Source organism: Ranitomeya variabilis, chromosome 3, assembly GCF_051348905.1.
Source record: "Ranitomeya variabilis isolate aRanVar5 chromosome 3, aRanVar5.hap1, whole genome shotgun sequence".
Lineage (NCBI taxonomy): Eukaryota > Metazoa > Chordata > Amphibia > Anura > Dendrobatidae > Ranitomeya > Ranitomeya variabilis.
The window spans coordinates 430,846,822-430,866,460 of NC_135234.1; positions in this window are offsets into that span (position 1 = coordinate 430,846,822).

Genomic DNA, 19,639 nt, shown 5'->3' on the forward strand with positions numbered 1-19,639 from the left:
CTACAACTCTTCAGCATTGTGCGGTTTGTCAACTAATCAGATTAGCTTCAGCACAGCCTGTTGCTGCGTGGCTGATGCACTGCTGCAGTGCTTCCAACCTCTGATTGATGCGCTCATTTCAGAGATGGAAGCTGAAGAGGAGGAGGAGGTGCAGGAGCTGTAGACTGTGAGGGCAACCCTGACTGACATAGGGCCTGCAAACCTTGGCGTCGGGAGGATGTGTTCCATCCCAAGGTCTAACTGGGTTCCGGCTTCCACTACGTTAACCCAGTGTGCCGTCAGTGAGATGTACCATCCCTGCCAACAAGCACTTGTCCACATGTCCATGGTTAGGTGGACTTTCCAAGTAACAGCATTATTTAGGGCACAGGTAATGTTGTAAGCCTAAAAGGCAACATTTCAAGCACCAGCAGATAAGAAATGTTACAATTTAGTACTATGACCCGTGGGGCATTGGCTGCATAATTCCGCTTGTGTTCCAATGACTAGGGTATAGACAACTGAAGGCTGTGCTGGCAGACGGATGTGGACGGGCTCATTGATGGTGCTAGTTGACTGTGGGCAACAACAGGTACAGGGCACGAAGCATCTTCGCATGTACCGTAGACTGGGGATTGGCTTGTATGCAAAACAGTGGAAGAAGCAGTGGTGTCACCTACAGACAGTGTTCGGCCCACAAAGTCGGGTGCTTTGCTGCCATGTGCCTGATCATTCTGGTAATGGTCAGGCTGGTAGTTTTGCTACCCCTGCTGATGCGGGCATGACAGGTGCTGCAAATGGCCTGTTTGGGGTTATCGTCAGAGTCTTTAAAAAACAACCAGACTCAGGAAGATCTAATAGTTGGAATGGCAACTTCCCTCATGTTGGTATTATGGGGAACGGATGCACGCCTTCTGTTTGCAGCCACCACACTGCTTCTTCCTGCCTGTTGGGGTGCTATGCCTCCTTCCCCATGTGTGCTGCTGTCCTCGCTTTGCATGTCCTCCTGCCAGGCCAGATTGGGTCAGTTACTATGTCATCCACCACCTCATCTTCCACATCCGCACCCTGCTCCTCCTCCTGACCTTCTGGCAATTGTGTCTCATCATCGACCACCTCTTGTGACACTTTCCCACCATCGCCTTCGTGTGACCATGGCTGCTCAAATCATTGGGCATCACTACATGCAATCTCATCTTGCCCCACTTTAAGTTTTCTGGACAAGAGTGCAGAATATTTAAAGGGAAAACTGACCAGCTCTTCAGAGCGTCCAAGTGTGGGATCAGTTGTCTCAGGGCACTCAGCATGTTGGGAGGAAGGAGAATCCGGGTGAGTAATATGCGGTCCAGACTCATGGCTACTCAGACTTGACCATGTGGAAGACATGGTGGTGGTGGCAAAGTGACTGGAAGCATTATCCGCTATGCAACCAACAACTGTTTCACACTGCTCTGGCTTCAATAATGGTGTGCTGCAGTCCCCTAGAAACTGGGACAAGAAGGTCGAGCAAGAAGATGTGGGTCTTTGTTGTGTCCCACTTTCAGCTTGAATAAACACCTATAAATAGTGAATTTAATTACGTCTAAGCAATATCAATCATACACACCAAAAAGGGATGCTAGACTGCACTAATAATATAATGTCAACTTTATTAAAGAACAGGTAAAACCGAATACATAAAAAATGAGACACCACAGAGAACAGACACAACTGGAAGGGATGGCTGGAAAATAAGTGGCTAACATAGAGCAACTACCTCCCAATACGATATGAAAGCAGATAGTAATAGCACTCAACCAGTTCCAAAATATAACTACCGATATGGTGACTGAAAAAGTGCAACAGTGCAATCAATCAGACAATAAATTAATAAATATTCACAAATGTGAGGTAGTACCAAGTGGTATACTATATATTATATATTATAAGAAGTATGTAAAAAGCATCAGTCAGCATATCGGAAAGTATATCATACATCCATTAGTACATACCAGGAGGAACTTATTTACCTAATAGATGCCACCAGCCAGGGACCCGACCACACCCAACGCGCGTTTCGCTAGGAAAGCTTCGTCCAGGGGTGTGGTCGGGTCCCTGGCTGGTGGCATCTATTAGGTAAATAAGTTCCTCCTGGTATGTACTAATGGATGTATGATATACTTTCCGATATGCTGACTGATGCTTTTTACATACTTCTTATAATATATAATATATAGTATACCACTTGGTACTACCTCACATTTGTGAATATTTATTAATTTATTGTCTGATTGATTGCACTGTTGCACTTTTTCAGTCACCATATCGGTAGTTATATTTTGGAACTGGTTGAGTGCTATTACTATCTGCTTTGATATCGTATTGGGAGGTAGTTGTTCTATGTTAGCCACTTATTTTCCACTTTCAGCTTGGCCACGGCCTCGTCCTCTGCATGCACCATCAGCATCACGTCCACTTCCCAATCCCTTGCCACTTGCCTTGCCTATTTTAAATGGACAAGTGAAATATTTTAAAAGTTAAATACAAATGGATTAATTTTGAGAAAGCACACTTTTAATTCAATAGAATGTTTGTAATTTTTTTTATTTTCTTTTTAACTAATTGTATTAATAAATAGGATAAGACACACCAAAACCAGTTCAAAGGAGCACTCAAATGCAACAGTTTTTAAACCACAGATAGAGGAGGCATCTGACAGAGAAATCACAAATTACTGCATAGAACAAGGGTAGCAGACAGACAAAAAACTGGAATGTATGCCTGAAAAGCAAGTATTTGGACACCACAGATAGACCGGGCATCTGTCTGAGATAGTAACAAGCAGAAAAACACACCCAGCTACAGAGGTACCTCATGATCTGCATTAATCATAAATAAATATGTATAGAAATATAGAGGCAATCCATAGCCGAAATAATAGGACCATCAGGACCCACTGGAGTCAATAAGAAACACCACAAGAAAATCAGTGGAAAAATGTCCATAACAAGTAGCAAATATGCAATATAAATTTTATTGATAATACAAAAGGTAACAGACAGGGATAGAGCTAAAACAAGCGGTGAACCATATCAAAGTACAAGCGGTGGGAGACCGCACATAGTGCGCAATGTCACAAAAATAGAAGCAAAACATATATTGAAAATACCATTCAGAATGTGAATATCATGCTTCTCTTAACATACCTAGTGGTGTGTAACAGGGGCACATGCAGTCTCCCGGGTGGGTTTCTCCCCTTCAGTTTCATCCCATTGCTTCTAGTCTTTCTTTGTGCAAATTATAATAAAGATGATCCTTCTATAGTGTGACAGCCCTTGATATTTGTAGACAACCATTAAGTCTCCTCTCAGTCTTCTCTTTTGTAAGCTAAACATTCCCAAATCCTTTAACTGTTCCTCATAGTACACTGCTTGCAGATCGGTCACCATTCTGGTCGCTCTTCTCTGAACTTTCTCTAGTTTGTTCATGTCTTTTTTAAATGTGGTGGCAAGAAGTGGACACAGTATTCCAGATGAGGTCTCTGACCACAGGGGATAATTACTTTACACAATCTAGACTGTATGCTTCTGTTAATGTAACCCAGAATTGTGTTTGCCTTTTTTGCTGCTGCATCACACTTTTAACGCATGTTAAAGGGACTCTGTCACCTGAATTTGGAGGGAACAATTTTCAGCCATAGGGGCGGGGTTTTCGGGTGTTTGATTCACCCTTTCCTTACCTGCTGGCTGCATGCTGGCTGCAATATTGGATTGAAGTTCATTCTCTGTCCTCCATAGTACACGCCTGCGTAAGGCAAGATTGCCTTGTGCAGGCATGTACTACGGAGGACAGAGAATGAACTTCAATCCAATATTGCAGCCAGCATGCAGCCAGCGGGTAAGGAAAAGGTGAATCAAACACCTGAAAACCCCGCCCCTATGGCTGAAAATTGTTCCCTCCAAATTCAGGTGACAGAGTCCCTTTAACCCCTTAAGCCCCGAGGGTGGTTTGCACGTTAATGACCGGGCCAATTTTTACAATTCTGACCACTGTCCCTTTATGAGGCTATAACTCTGGAACGCTTTGACGGATCTTGGCGATTCTGACATTGTTTTCTTGTGACATATTGTACTTCATGTTAGTGGTAAAATTTATTCTATATAACTTGCGCTTATTTGTGAAAAAAATGGAAATTTTGCCAAAATTTTGAAAATTTCGCAATTTTCCAACTTTGAATTTTTATGCCCTTAAATCACAGACATATGTCACGCAAAATACTTAATAAGTAACATCTCCCACATGTCTACTTTACATCAGCACAATTTTGGAACAAAAATTTTTTTTGTTAGGGAGTTATAAGGGTTAAAATTTGACCAGAAATGTCTCATTTTTACAACACCATTTTTTTTTAGGGACCACATCTCATTTGAAGTCATTTTGAGGGGTCTATATGATAGAAAATACCCAAGTGTGACACCATTCTAAAAAAAAGCACCCCTCAAGGTGCTCAAAACCACATTCAAGAAGTTTATTAACCCTTCAGGTGTTTCACAGGAATTATTGGAATGTTTAAATAAAAATGAACATTTAACTTTTTTTCACACAAAATTTATTTCAGCTCCAATTTGTTTTATTTTACCAAGGGTAACAGGAGAAAATGGACTCCAAAAGTTATTGTACAATTTGTCCTGAGTACGCTGATACCCCATATGTGGGTGTAAACCATTGTTTGGGCGCATGGCAGAGCTTGGAAGGGAAGGAGTGCCATTTGACTTTTCAATGCAAAATTGACTGGAATTGAGATGGGACGCCATGTTGCGTTTGGAGAGCCCCTGATGTGCCTAACCACTGAAACCCCCTACAAGTGACACCATTTTGTAAAGTAGACCCCCTAAGGAACTTATCTAGATGTGTGGTGAGCACTTTGACCCACCAAGTGCTTCACAGAAGTTTATAATGCAGAGCCGTAAAAATAAAAAATCATATTTTTTCACAAAAATGATTTTTCGCCCCCATTTTTTTATTTTCCCAAGGGTAAGAGAAGAAATTGAACCCCAAAAAATGTTGTGCAATTTGTCCTGAGTACGCTGATACCCCATATGTGGGTGTAAACCATTGTTTGGGCGCATGGCAGAGCTTGGAAGGGAAGGAGCGCCATTTGACTTTTCAATGCAAAATTGACTGGAATTGAGATGGGACGCCATGTTGCGTTTGGAGAGCCCCTGATGTGCCTAAACATTGAAACCCTCTACAAGTGACACCATTTTGGAAAGTAGACACCCTAAGGGACTTATCTAGATGTGTGGTGAGCACTTTGACCCACCAAGTGCTTCACAGAAGTTTATAATGCAGAGCCGTAAAAATAAAAAATCATATTTTTTCACAAAAATGATCTTTTCGCCCCCATTTTTTTATTTTCCCAAGGGTAAGAGAAGAAATTGGACATCAAGAAATGTTGTGCAATTTGTCCTGAGTACGCTGATACCCCATATGTGGGTGTAAACCATTGTTTGGGCGCATGGCAGAGCTTGGAAGGGAAGGAGCGCCATTTGACTTTTCAATGCAAAATTGACTGGAATTGAGATGGGACGCCATGTTGCGTTGGAGAGCCCTGATGTGCCTAAACATTGAAACCCCCCACAAGTGACACCATTTTGGAAAGTAGACACCCTAAGGAACTTATCTAGATGTGTTTTGAGAGCTTTGAACCCCCAAGTGTTTCACTACAGATTATAACGCAGAGTCGTGAAAATAATTTTTTTTTTTTTCTCAAAAATGATTTTTTAGCCCCCAGCTTTGTATTTTTACAAGGGTAACAGAATAAATTGGACCCCAAAATTTGTTTTCCAATTTGTCCTGAGTACGCTGATACCCTATATGTGTGGGGGAACCACTGTTTGGGCGCATGACAGAGCTCGGGAGGGAAGGAGTGCCATTTGGAATGCAGACTTAGATGGATTGGTCTGCAGGCATCACATTGCGTTTGCAGAGCCCCTAATGTACCTAAACAGTACAAACCCCCCACAAGTGACCCCATATTAGAAACTAGACCTCCCAAGGAACTTATCTAGATGTGTTGTGAGAACTTTGAACCCCCAAGTGTTTCACTAAAGTTTATAGCGCAAAGCCGTGAAAATAAAAATTCTTTTTTTTTTTCACAAAAATGATTTTTTAGCCCCCAGTTTTGTATTTTCACAAGGGTAACAGGATAAATTAGACCCCAAAAGTTGTTGTCCAATTTGTCCTGAGTACGCTGATACCTCATATTTGGGGGGAACCACTGTTTGGGCGCATGACAGAGCTCGGAAGGGAAGGAGCGCCATTTGGAATGCAGACTTAAATGGATTGGTCTGCAGGCATCACGTTGCATTTGCAGAGCCCCTGATGTACCCAAACAGTACAAACCCCCCACAAGTGACCCCATATTGGAAACTAGACCTCCCAAGGAACTTATCTAGATGTGTTGTGAGAACTTTGAACCTCCAAGTGTTTCACTACAGTTTATAACGCAGAGCCGTGAAAATAAAACATCTTTTTTTTCCCACAAAAATGATTTTTAGCCCCCCAAATTTTTATTTTCCCAAGGATAACAAGAGAACTTGGACCCCAGACGTTGTTGTTCAATTTGTTCCGAGTACGATGATAACCCATATGTTGGGGTAAACCCCTTTTTGGGCGCACGGGAGAGCTCAGAAGGGAAGGAGCACTGTTTTACTTTTTCAACGCAGAATTGGCTGGAATTGAGATTGGACGCCTTGTCGCGTTTGGAGAGCCCCTGATGTGCCTGGACAGTGGAAACTCCCCAATTCTACCTGAAACCCTAACCCAAACAACCCCTAACCCTAGTCCCAACGGTAACCCTAACCACATCCCTAGCCCTGACACACCCATAATTCTAATCCCAACCCTAATCCAAACCGTAAATGTAATCCAAACCCTAACCCTAACTTTAGCCCCAACCCTAACTTTAGCCCCAACCCTAACCCTAACTTTACCTCCAACCCTAGCCCTAACACTAACCCTAACCCTAACTTTAGCCCCAACCCTAACCCTAACCCTAGCCCTAATGGGAAAATGGAAATAAATACATTTTTTAAATTTTATTATTTTTCCCTAACTAAGGGGGTGATGAAGGGGGGTTTGATTTACTTTTATAGCGTTTTTTATATCGGATTTTTATGATTGGCAGCTGTCACACACTAAGGCTTGTTTCACACTTGCGTTTTTATCTGCATGCATGCGTGAAAAAACGCATGTAAACGCGGTAAAACGCATGCGTTTTTTAGACGCATGCGTTTTTATAGAAAAACACAAGAAAACACAAGAAAACACAAGAAAACACAAGAAAAAACAAGAAAACCCTAACCCTAACCCTACCCCTACCCCTAACCCTAAATGTGACTGAAATACGTGGCACTGAAATACGTGGCACTGAAATACGTGGCACTGAAATACGTGGCACTGAAATACGTGCAACTGAAATACGTGGTACTTAAATACGTGGCACTAAAATATGTGGCACTGAAATACGTGATACGTGGCACTGAAATACGTGATACGTGGCACTTAAATACGTGGCACTGAAACACGTGGCACTGAAAGACAAAAACGCAAGTGTGAAACCAGCGACGCTTTTTATAGCAAAAAAGTTTTTGCATCTCCACATTTTGAGACCTATAATTTTTCCACATTTTGCTCCACAGAGTCATGTGAGGTCTTGTTTTTTGCGGGACGAGTTGACGTTTTTATTGGTAACATTTTCGGACACGTGACCATTTTTGATCACTTTTTATTCTGATTTTTGTGAGGCAGAATGACCAAAAACCTGCTATTCATGAATTTCTTTTGGGAGAGGCGTTTATACCATTCCACGTTTGGTAAAATTGATAAAGCAATTTTATTCTTCGGGTCAGTACGATTACAGTGATACCTCTTTTATATCATTTTTTTATGTTTTGGCGCTTTTATACGATAAAAACTATTTTATAGAAAAAATAATTATTTTGGTATCGCTTTATTCTCAGGACTATAACTTTTTTATTTTTTTGCTGATGATGCTGTGTGGCGGCTTGTTTTTTGCGGGACAAGATGACGTTTTCAGTGGTACCATGGTTATTTATATCCGTCTTTTTGATCTCGTGTTATTCCACTTTTTGTTTGGCAGTATGGTAATAAAGCGTTGTTTTTTGCCTCGTTTTTTTTTTTTTCTTACGGTGTTTACTGAAGGGGTTAACTAGTGGGGCAGTTTTATAGGTTGGGTCGTTACGGACGCGGCGATACTAAATATGTGTACTTTTATTGTTTTGTTTTTTTTATTTAGATAAAGAAATGTATTTATGGGAATAATATATATATATTTTTTATTATTTATTTAGGATTTTTTTTTTTTTTTTTTACACATGTGGAAAATTTTTTTTTTTACTTTTTTACTTTGTCCCAGGGGGGGGACATCACAGATCGATGATCTGACAGTGTGCACAGCACTCTGTCAGATCGGCGATCTGCTGTGCAGGGCTGCAGGCTTACCACCTTTCTCCCTGCAGGACCCGGATGCCGCGGCCATCTTGGATCCGGGACCTGCAGCGAGGAAGGAGGTAGGAGACCCTCGCAGCAACGCGATCACATCGCGTTGCTCCGGGGGTCTCAGGAAAGCCCGCAGGGAGCCCCCTCCCTGCGCGATGCTTCCCTATACCGCCGGTACACTGCGATCATGTTTGATCGCGTTGTGCCGGGGGTTAATGTGCCGGGGGCAGTCCGTGACCGCTCCTGGCACATAGTGCCGGATGTCAGCTGCGATAGGCAGCTGACACCCGGCCGCGATCGGCCGCTCTCCCCCCGTGAGCGCGGCCGATCGCGTATGACGTACTATCCCGTCACTGGGGATTAAGTCCCAGGTCACCTTGACGGGATAGTACGTCATATGGGATTAAGGGGTTAAGTCTGTGATCTATTAGTATAACCAATTCTTTTTCACATATGCTATTGCTTATATTGCTTAGCCGTATTCCTCCCATTCTGTATTTTTTTTTTTTCGTTTTTCTTGTCCAGATGTAGGATTTTACATTTCTCCCTGTTAAAAACCATTCTGTTAGTTGCTGCCCACAGTTCCAGTTTGATTAGATCTTTTTGAATGTTCTCCCTCTCTCTCTGTTATTAGCTATACAGCCTTGCTTTGTGTCATCAGCAAAGTTAATCAGTTTACACTCAATTCCTTCATCTAAATCATTGATAAGGATGTTGAACAATACAGGGCCCAGGACAGAGTCTTGTGGTACTTCACTTTAGACATTCTGCCAACTGGATGTGCAACAATTTATGACCGCTCTTTGGGTCCGATCACTAAGCCAATTCACTATGTAACAAATTTTTATTTATTTTTTGTTCCTGGGTACAAAGTGTGTTTTCCTAACCAGTTATACCTAAAACAAATAGAAAATAGTTGTTGTTCCACAAAAACTTTGCTTCTGTGATCAGGACAATGAAATTTCAAAATTTGTCTGTTTTCGGGAAAATTCTCGATTCGTACTCAATACTAAGTAGTCTTCTAGAATATTGTTGAACTGCTAGACTTGTGCAGAAGTTTCTACAATTCTCCAAAATTATCTAAACGTTTCTAGAAACTTTTAGAACTTTCTAGAACGCTCTAAGACTGTTCAATAGTACTCATACAAATATAAAAGCACAGGTGACTCGAACCAACATTTCAGTTTAAGTTATTGCTGAGTAAGTGAATAACAAATCATAGCTAAAGAGCAATTATTTGTTTTAGATGGCATCAAGAGGTTGTTTGCGCCCAGCAGATGCATTTTGCTATGTGTGTGGACAATTTATAAAGACAAGAGCGAGAAAATATTCCGTGAAAGCATGTCGTATGATGTGCCAGGCCTACAAGGCATATTTTGGCATGCCTGTCGAGGATCAAGTCAAGTTCTGGGCACCTCATTTTACATGCGAATATTGCAAGAAAACTCTTGAAGGTAAGGTGAACAATTGCTGCTCGTTTAGATGGCAGTGCTTTATTTTGTAGAATTTGAATGATTTAGATGTAGTACAGTTTAAGGAGTTGCAATTGACAAAATTTTCACATATGTCAATATACTATAGTAAAATATGCATTAAGTAATGTGTAAAATGTCCTGCTTTTAAATTTATATAATTCATTAAACCTGTTATGCTACAGGTTGGACTCAGCTGGTGGCGGTAGCAGGATGGAAGGAGGCTTTCCTGGAGAAGCTGACCAGGCGATGAATGGCCTCGCCATCAACAACATCAACCGCAGCGGAGGAGACCGACATCGGTGATACACCAGCAGCAGGTACTCTGATCGATCCTGCCCGGAGACCGACCTTTCCCCTGTGACCAATGGCACTTCAGTAGACCCAGTTCCTACCCCGACAGCCCTTAGGCCTGGCTGGGTGTCCAGAGATGCATCCTGGGACCGGACGCCAGACATCTTAGATGAGATGCCAGCCCCACTGACATCAACGAGTGGGCCTCAGGAGGTGCATGCTGAGCCAGTAGTATTTAAAGGGGGACCCCAGGGGGCTAATATGATCAAGCTCCAGGGAGAAGCCCCGGCCATCATGCGGGAGGAATATGGCAGGCAGCGGGCAGCAAGATATGATGCAGAAAAGAGGGCCTGGCAGGAGGAGAGGGAGAAGAGGAACCTGCAGGCTAAGGCCCAAGCCCTTAAGGGCAAAAGTATTAACCAATACCAGGGAGTAGTGGTCACCTTCCACTTAGAAAAAGGGCTGGAGATAGCCTTTCCTCAGGAAAGAGGATGTTATGCCCTGGATCTCAGAAAGTGTATTCCTGCACCAAGAAGACCAACAGCTGCAGACCTGGCTGCAACAAGAGACCCTGCAGGTGCGGCCCAACCAGTTACTCAGCGTCATCAGTCCACCCAGACACCCATGGTGGAATCAACTGCCTTGGCTTATTACAATGTGCCCATGTCCAGATATGACCCTGATCTTGCGCATCCAGAGGCTGGCAGTACTCAGGCCCTGCCCTGGGAGAAGAAGAAATAAATTGACACCAAAGGAAAATGTGAATAACTGAAAGTTACTGTCACCAGGTTAGGTGTTGCAAGTTGGAAAGACTGAGGAATCATGAACAACGCATGATCAAAACTGTTGGTGTACATAGTTAGCACTTCTTAAAGTGCTCCCTATTGGTTTTTCCATGCACTGACAGCGTGGGTAGAACCCATGATGTTTGAAAATGACACAGAACAAAAATCGTTTGGCGTAGGCGAAGAATGGTCTGAAGAGTTATGCCTTGCAGCACGCCCAAAGCCTACGTTGGGGATTTGAAACTGGTCCCCCATATTACTGTTGTTAGTGAAAAGGATTCCCCAGTACTGGGTCTCACAACTTGCTGAATAAAAGTGTTATTAATGTGATGTTTTCCACTTGAATTATATTTTTGCACTTGAAAAACGTTTGGCATTTCTGGTATGTTTGCACTTTTGTTATTTGTAATGTTAAAGCAGTTAAAGTAACCTCCCATAAAGGGAAGAAAAGTTCATATTACCCATTCACCTGTTATAGTTGAAAAGCATTTTAAAAATTTTGTATGTCTTAACCTGTTTATTGTTTATGTTTTCCCAGTCTGGGAGTACTGGATTTAAAGGGGATATGTGGCACCCCAGGAGTCCAGATGCCACAATGGCATTGCCTTCCTCCCGGGGGTGGGTGATGCTATGCCTGGAAGCGAGAAGGATACCCTTAACAGGTAGCACTAACATACAACACTTTTCTGACTCAAGGCCAGAAGAGGGAGGTCTAAACTCGGTTTCAGGGTAGCTTCCCTATAAATTCTGCTCTGGAGGAGGAGTTAGTGGGTAGTCTGCGTGAGACAGTGAAGGGAGAGGAAGCACAGGAGGAAAGAGAAACTGGAGTGGAGCTACAATTGGGCTAACTCCAGGTTTGAGCACAAGAAACTGGACACCGGCGTCCGAGGTTGTGTGGGAACTGTATGCCCCATAGCAGAAACTGGAGGGCAGGAGATTGCAGGTCTCCTGGCCACCACTGACACCAGAAGGCACAGCAGCAGATTAGAGCCCAGAGTCACCACGAGAGAAGGGAAGTCTGTCAAAAGGCTCGAGTTGCCTGCCATGCGGGTAGTGTTTTATTCAAATGATAACCCCAAATTAGTATTTATTAGAAAATTAACCAAGAACTAATTTATAAACAATATCTTTATTTCAACATATTTAGGATAAACAAAACAACACAACCCCTTAAAAAACCCTTCTGTGTAAGACAGGGTTGACTATCTGGTCTATATATATATACGGGCAGAGGGATGGGGAGCCTAACAGGGATCTAAACCTACACGTCCCTATGGTGCCCCCTACCTGACTGCGGAGGTTGGCACCCTCTTGGACGCAATATGGCGCCCCCGCTCCTCGACGGCTGACCCTCGATGCCCTGCGGGTCCCTAGTGCACCATGCGTCGTGGACACCTCACACCTGCCCACTCCTAGGGCCCAAATGTAAAAAACATTTACCAGAAATGATATTTCCACCAAATGACACAATGATAGATAAATTCACTATTTCTCAAGGCTCAAAAATAAACAAGATAGCACATTTATCCGTCTGTTCTACGCCTCCTTCACTGGCTATCGCACCCTTATGCGTCCCTATCAACACTTTCCTGCCTTACAGCGGAAATTGTTATTTCAAACTATATACATGGTGAAAAATCAAGAATAATAACAATAAAAATAAAAAATCTGTTGCACTTATCTGTGCCCAGATCTCGCCTCTACGCGTTTCCCCCCCATGATATGGTTCTTCAGGAGGCACATGGGAAAAAAACCGTGTGTAACCACATCGGTGGTATGCTGTGCCTGCAACCACAGATTTTTTATTTTTATTGTTATTATTCTTGATTTTTCACCATGTATATAGTTTGAAATAACAATGACATTAACATATATGTGTTCCTAGTATATAGACAAGATTGCACTTTCTCGGCTTTGTGTGATAGACTCAATAATAGAGCTAACACACAGGATGTTCTGATTAACTGAAGTACTTCATGCTGGCATGATAAATTGATATGTATATTGCAGCCCACTAGCATAGCCCCATAGGCACTTTCCCTCAGCGGGTCCAAATATCTGTAGGGACCTGTTTAGGGTATCCTAGGGACAGCCGCCGAGGAGCGGGGGCGCCAATTTGCGACCAAGAGGGTGCCAACCTCCGCTGTAAGGCAGGAAAGTGCCCGTATATATATATAGACCAGATAGTCAACCCTGTCTTACACAGAAGGGTTTTTTAAGGGGTTGTGTTGTTTTGTTTATCCATGCGGGTAGTGTCCATCTAAAAGCACAGATTGAGAGAGGACCTTGTGTGAAGTCTCAGGCAGCAAGGGACAGAGAATTCAGCTCAGGAAGGAAGGCTTCCAACCCCACCTGGCTAAGGGGATTCCGAATATCTTCCAGGCTGCCCTGATTCCAAAGACCACCTGCAATCTGTGTTCCTGAGCTCCACCAGTAAAAGGTAAAGAGACTGCAACTGTGTGTCCTCCAATTCTTTCCTGCATTTCAATATCTATCATCCCTTACCAACTGTACCGGGAGCCCTGGTGACAAAGCTCTAGCTGTGGGGAGCTATACCAGCTCTGCGGCAACACCATCAGCCCCAGTGGACCCCTTTAAGCAGCGTCGGCCATCCCTGCCGAGTACCACAGGTGGCGTCACGAACACTCCTAAATTAGACTTTATTTTCCACTACACTATATCCACCTTTTATTGGACTCCCAGGGCCACGGACCGGGTCACTGCTGCCGTGACACATCCCTTTAAGACCCGGCCTGTTTCCGAGTACCCCCCTGTCCTAGCGGGCGCTCCAAATGCGAATTTAAACTTGCAGTCTTGTCAACAACATTTTTTTCCACTTTACCATTTTGATTCTTTAAAAATCCTAAAGCATCTTAGATTTTTCTTTTACTTTTGATATACCCCCAAATTCTTCCGTATTGCTTTTGACATCTCTTGCAAGTCTTAATTCATGATCAGCCTTAGCTAATCTGATGACAGCATTATATTCTTCTCTAGGTATGCCCCCTCTTTCTATTAGATAAACATTTCTTTCTTCCTTTTTAGCATGGGTTTAAGTTATGTGTTCATCCATCCTGGTTTCCTTAAATGCTTCCTATTCTTCTCTCTTTTAGGGATTGTTAATGATTGTGCTTTAGGAGTTTCATTTTTCAAAATTCCCCATCCTTTCTTGATATTTCTGTCCTTATGGACATGCATCCACTTGATCCCTCCTATTGTTATGGACTGATCTGGGTTGCAGTATTGGTATTGCAGCCCCTAGGGGCATCACTGGCAGGTAGTGTGGTCAAGTATAGCCAGGAGTTGGTACACAGGAGTAGCAATGTAATTTAAATGAGTAACACGTAGCATAGTCAGGGATAGCTGGGAGTCGGTACACAGGAGTAGCAATGTAGTTATAGAATGAAATAGCAGGTGAAAGGAAGCTTGACTAGAGGCTGATAGCTCAATAATTTTGCAAGGAAGGAAGTGCAATGCCAGGTTAAGTAGGGTGTTCAATTGGGGTGGCGCCAATCAGAAACTTAGGGTGTAAACAATCAGAAACAACACAGGTACTAGAATCTCATTAAGCAAGGAAATGTCCAGCAAGCTGAATAGCTCAGAGGGAAGAGCTGCGGACTGGTGTACAAGACCTGTTAGGTTCAAGTTTTGACAGTTTCCCCCTCCTTCCAGGATGGTGTCTGGAATCTCAGGTGCTGGCTTCTCTGGATGTCTCTGGTGAAAAGCTCTTGTAAGCCTGGATGCATGAACGTTGCCCCCCGGCTCCCATACATTATCTTCTGGTCTGTAACTCCTCCATTTCACCAAATACTGTAGTCTTCCTCTAAATCTTCTAGAGTCCAGAATTTCATCCACAATGTACTGTTCTTCACCATGGATTCATGGATTTTTTCTGGTGAAGGAGTTGGCTGAAGTCTTCCTGAAAACGAGTTCAAACTGAATGGTTCGAGCAAGGATACATGGAACACAGGGTGAATTTTCAGGCTGTTTAGACGTTTTAAACAGTAAGCAACTAGGTTAATTTGTGCAGATATTTATAAAGGTCCTATGAATTTTTGGCACAATTTAGAAGAAAGTACGTTTGTTTTCAGATTTTTTTGTAGAAAACCAAACCTTGTCACCAACCTGAAGGGTAGGTGTGATGTTTATCTTCTGTTTCTTTTTAATCTCCTTGGGCATTTTGTAATATCTCAGCTAGTTCTTTCTGTAATTCTGTTTGTAACAGCAGGAACTAATGTATTAAACCGAAGATTAGGAATAAATACCGGATGCAAGCCATAGTTAGTAAAAAATGGACTTTGGAATGTAGAACTATTTTTGGTGTTATTATATGCAAATTCTGCTATTGGTAAATAGTCCACCCAGTCATCCTGTAGGTAAGAAATATAGCAGTGTAGGTATTGTTTGAGGGTTTGGTCAATTCTTTCAGTCTGGCCTTTGGATTGAGGGCGGAAGGCATTAGACAAAATCTTGATGTACACTGAATAGCTCTATCAGAAATTACATTGTCAAGAATTCCATGCAGCCTAAATATCTCTTTGACTATTAATTCTGCGGTTTGTTCAGCAGTAGGAATCCCTTTGGTTGGAATAAAATGGGCAATCTTTGTGAGCTGACTGATCCACCACAGCAAGGATGCCAGTCATTTCTTTGGATTGAGGGAGGTTGTTGATAACATCCATTGAGATTGATCCCCAATGCCTGGATGGAACTGGCAGATGTTGAAGGAGTCCTAGAGGTGAAGATCATGGCGTCTTATTCCGTGCACATGTCAAACAGGTTGAAAAATATATTCTCTCATGCTTCCTATAATTAGGCCACCAAAAAGAATGAAACAGTAGTTTTTATATTCTAATGACTCAAGGGTGTCCTACAAGTTTAGAATCATGGACAAGTTTGAGGACTTCGAGTCAAGCAGATTGGGGGACATATAGTTGATGGTTCAGCATCCAAAGTCCCTTCTTAAAAGAAAGATCAATGTCCTTAGAAGGATGGATAAGAAAAAAAAGTCAGTTTGGTATCCATTTTTAAGTTTCGTTAAAAATTCTTTGGAGTCCAGCATTCTCAAAAAATATTTTGGATGTAGAATGGTACAGTCAGTGTTAGACCTCTTTGAGGTCCAGGTTCAGTAAATATCCCGGAAAGAGCATCAGCCTGGCCATTTCTTGAACCAGGCTGATAAGAAATTATAAAATTAAACCTGGAAAAGATAAGGGCCAATGTGCTTGTCTTGCAGACAACCTCTTAGCTGTACTGATAAACTCAAAATTTTTGTGGTCAGTAAGAACAGTCACCGGATGTTTGGCCCATTCCAAAAGCTGTCTCCATTCAGAAAAGGTGACTTTAATGGCTAAAAGTTCTTTATTTCCAATATCATAGTTCTTTTCTGCAGATGACATGGTATGAGAAAAGAATGGTCATGGATGAAAATGTATTTTGTCTCCAACTTGCTGTAATAAAATGGCTTCCATCGCAGAGTCTGAGGCATCTACTTTGACAACAAATGGCAGTTCAGGATTTGGGTGTAGTAGTAATGTTGCAGAAGTAAAAAGTGTCTTTAGTATGTTGAAAGCCACTTGTGCCTCTGGAGACCAGAAAAATATTTTAGTTTTCTTTGTGAGTGAAGTAATTGATAAAATTATTTTTTTTAAAGTTTTAAATGTATTGGCGTAGGCCAGTTAACGACCACTCTTATTTTACTGGGATCCATGCTCAGACCTTCTGGGGAGATGATGCATCCCAGAAATTGAGTTCAAGGTTTGTTCGAATTCACATTTTTCAAGCTTGATATAGAGATCGTTCTCTTGTAGATGTTCCAGGACTAACTGGACATTTCTGCGATGCTCCTCCGAGGCTGTGATTGGCTGTGATTGGTGCATGTGATTGGGCATCTATGAGGTGTTTGTTCCAGAACTTTCTAGCAGAAACACCTGTGCTGCTTGGTGGACTACACATTCCAGACACTCTAAGCGAAGGCCGCTGAGAGAAGAGAGGGCTGTCTTTATGTCCGAGGCTGCAGGTAAGTCCATAGTTAAACGCAATTTGATAGTTTAACACAAGAGCATAGTTCGGTGTTTTCCCTACTAGCTTCAATAGTTTTTTTTCTTCTGCTTTTATCTGGATTGTTATCCCCATTAAATATGTGCTCCATGGACAATGCAACCTGATGTGTGAGATGTATGTATGACTTGAATAGCCGTTTGAGGGGTGAATATGTCTGCACTGGATACAAGAGAGTTATATGTTTGGAAGCCAAGGTAATGGATCTTAAGGTGCAGCTTGCAACATTCAGGAGCATTGCAAACCTGGAGAGGAAGTTAGAGCTCAGTGAGCTTGCACTGGCTGGGGCCATTGATACGGAGGAGGGTGGACATGGGAAAATCTGGACAGAGATGTAAGCAGCTGGGTAAATGTTACAAGAAGGGATAGGGGGAAAAGTGCCAGGGAGCCCAGTCCTGATCTGGCACAACCTATAAAATATGCCTGTTTGGCTGATATCAGGAATGCAAGCCCAGGACTGGAATCACTGCAGCAGGACATTGCTCCTAGCAACCAGAAAAATGACTGCTGTAGGAAGGAGGGAAATAAAAGTGAAGCAAAGTCCAGACAGAAGTTGGTGATGGGGGACTCTATAATTAGACAATAGCAATTGGATACTATAAAACTTAACCTTTAATAGGTCCATTAAAAATAACTAAAAATGGGTAAAAATTGGATGGAAACCCTAGTGAAATAAGTGCCCTGGTACCCAACACAGAAAAGGAGGACAAAAAGCAAGAAAATCACAAACACACAAGATGTACAAACTGACAGCACTATTAATCCCTGAACCAGTAAATGTCACAGTCAGAGAAATGAAGCAGATTTCCGTTTAAGTGGAAAATGAGAAAAAAAGACTCTATTTAGACCAATTTCAAGAGGACCACCGATTGGACAAATTACAATATTTTAATGGTCAAGGTTGCATGCAAGGTATGTCCCTGTATGGGCTAATACTCTTTCCACTACCATAAAAGCAAACCTGTATCCACTATTGAATGCATTTGTGCATGATCCTGTAGTCCACTCATAGAATCCTTCAACTTGTGTTACTTTTGGCCTCTAGCAATTATATAAGGAGACTGCTTCCCAATTCATATAAACAATTGTCAATCAATTATTTGCTTATCATGAACCATAGTAGCTGTCAGTAAATGCAGCGGCATAACAATGAGGCTTCAAAACCAAAGAAAGAGGAAATCATAACCGCAAATACTGTATAAGACCACATGTACAGTGCCTACAAGTAGTATTCAACCCCCTGTAGATTTAGCAGGTTTAATAAGATGCAAATAAGTTAGAGCCTTCAAACTTCAATCAAGAGCAGGATTTATTAACATATGCATAAATCTTACAAACCAAAAAGTTTTGTTGCTCAGTTAAATTTTTATAAATTTTAAACATAAAAGTGTGGGTCAATTATTATTCAACCCCTAGGTTTAATATTTTGTGGAATAACCTTTGTTTGCAATTACAGCTAATAATCGTCTTTTATAAGACCTGATCATGTCGGCACAGGTCTCTGGAGTTATCTTGGCCCACTCCTTCATGCAGATCTTCTCCAAGTTATCTAGGTTCTTTGGGTGTCTCATGTGGACTTTAATCTTGAGCTCGTTCCACAAGTTTTCAATTGGGTTAAGGTCAGGAGACTGACTAGGCCACTGCAACACCTTGATTTTTTGCCTCTTGAACCAGGCCTTGGTTTTCTTGGCTGTGTGCTTTGGGTCATTGTCTTGTTGGAAGATGAAATGACGACCCATCTTAGGATCCTTGATGGAGGAGCGGAGGTTCTTGGCCAAAATCTCCAGGTAGGCCGTGCTATCCATCTTCCCATGGATGCGGACCAGATGGCCAGGCCCCTTGGCTGAGAAACAGCCCCACAGCATGATGCTGCCACCACCATGCTTGACTGTAGGGATGGTATTCTTGGGGTCGTATGCAGTGCCATCCAGTCTCCAAACGTCACGTGTGTGGTTGGCACCAAAGATCTCGATCTTGGTCTCATCAGACCAGAGAACCTTGAACCAGTCAGTCTCAGAGTCCTCCAAGTGATCATGAGCAAACTGTAGACGAGCCTTGACATGACGCTTTGAAAGTAAAGGTACCTTACGGGCTTGTCTGGATTGGAGACCATTGCGGTGGAGTACGTTACTTATGGTATTGACTGAAACCAATGTCCCCACTGCCATGAGATCTTCCCGGAGCTCCTTCCTTGTTGTCCTTGGGTTAGCCTTGACTCTTCGGACAAGCCTGGCCTCGGCACGGGAGGAAACTTTCAAAGGCTGTCCAGGCCGTGGAAGGCTAACAGTAGTTCCATAAGCCTTCCACTTCCGGATGATGCTCCCAACAGTGGAGACAGGTAGGCCCAACTCCTTGGAAAGGGTTTTGTACCCCTTGCCAGCCTTGTGACCCTCCACGATCTTGTCTCTGATGGCCTTGGAATGCTCCTTTGTCTTCCCCATGTTGACCATGTATGAGTGCTGTTCACAAGTTTGGGGAGGGTCTTAAATAGTCAGAAAAGGCTGGAAAAAGAGATAATTAATCCAAACATGTGAAGCTCATTGTTCT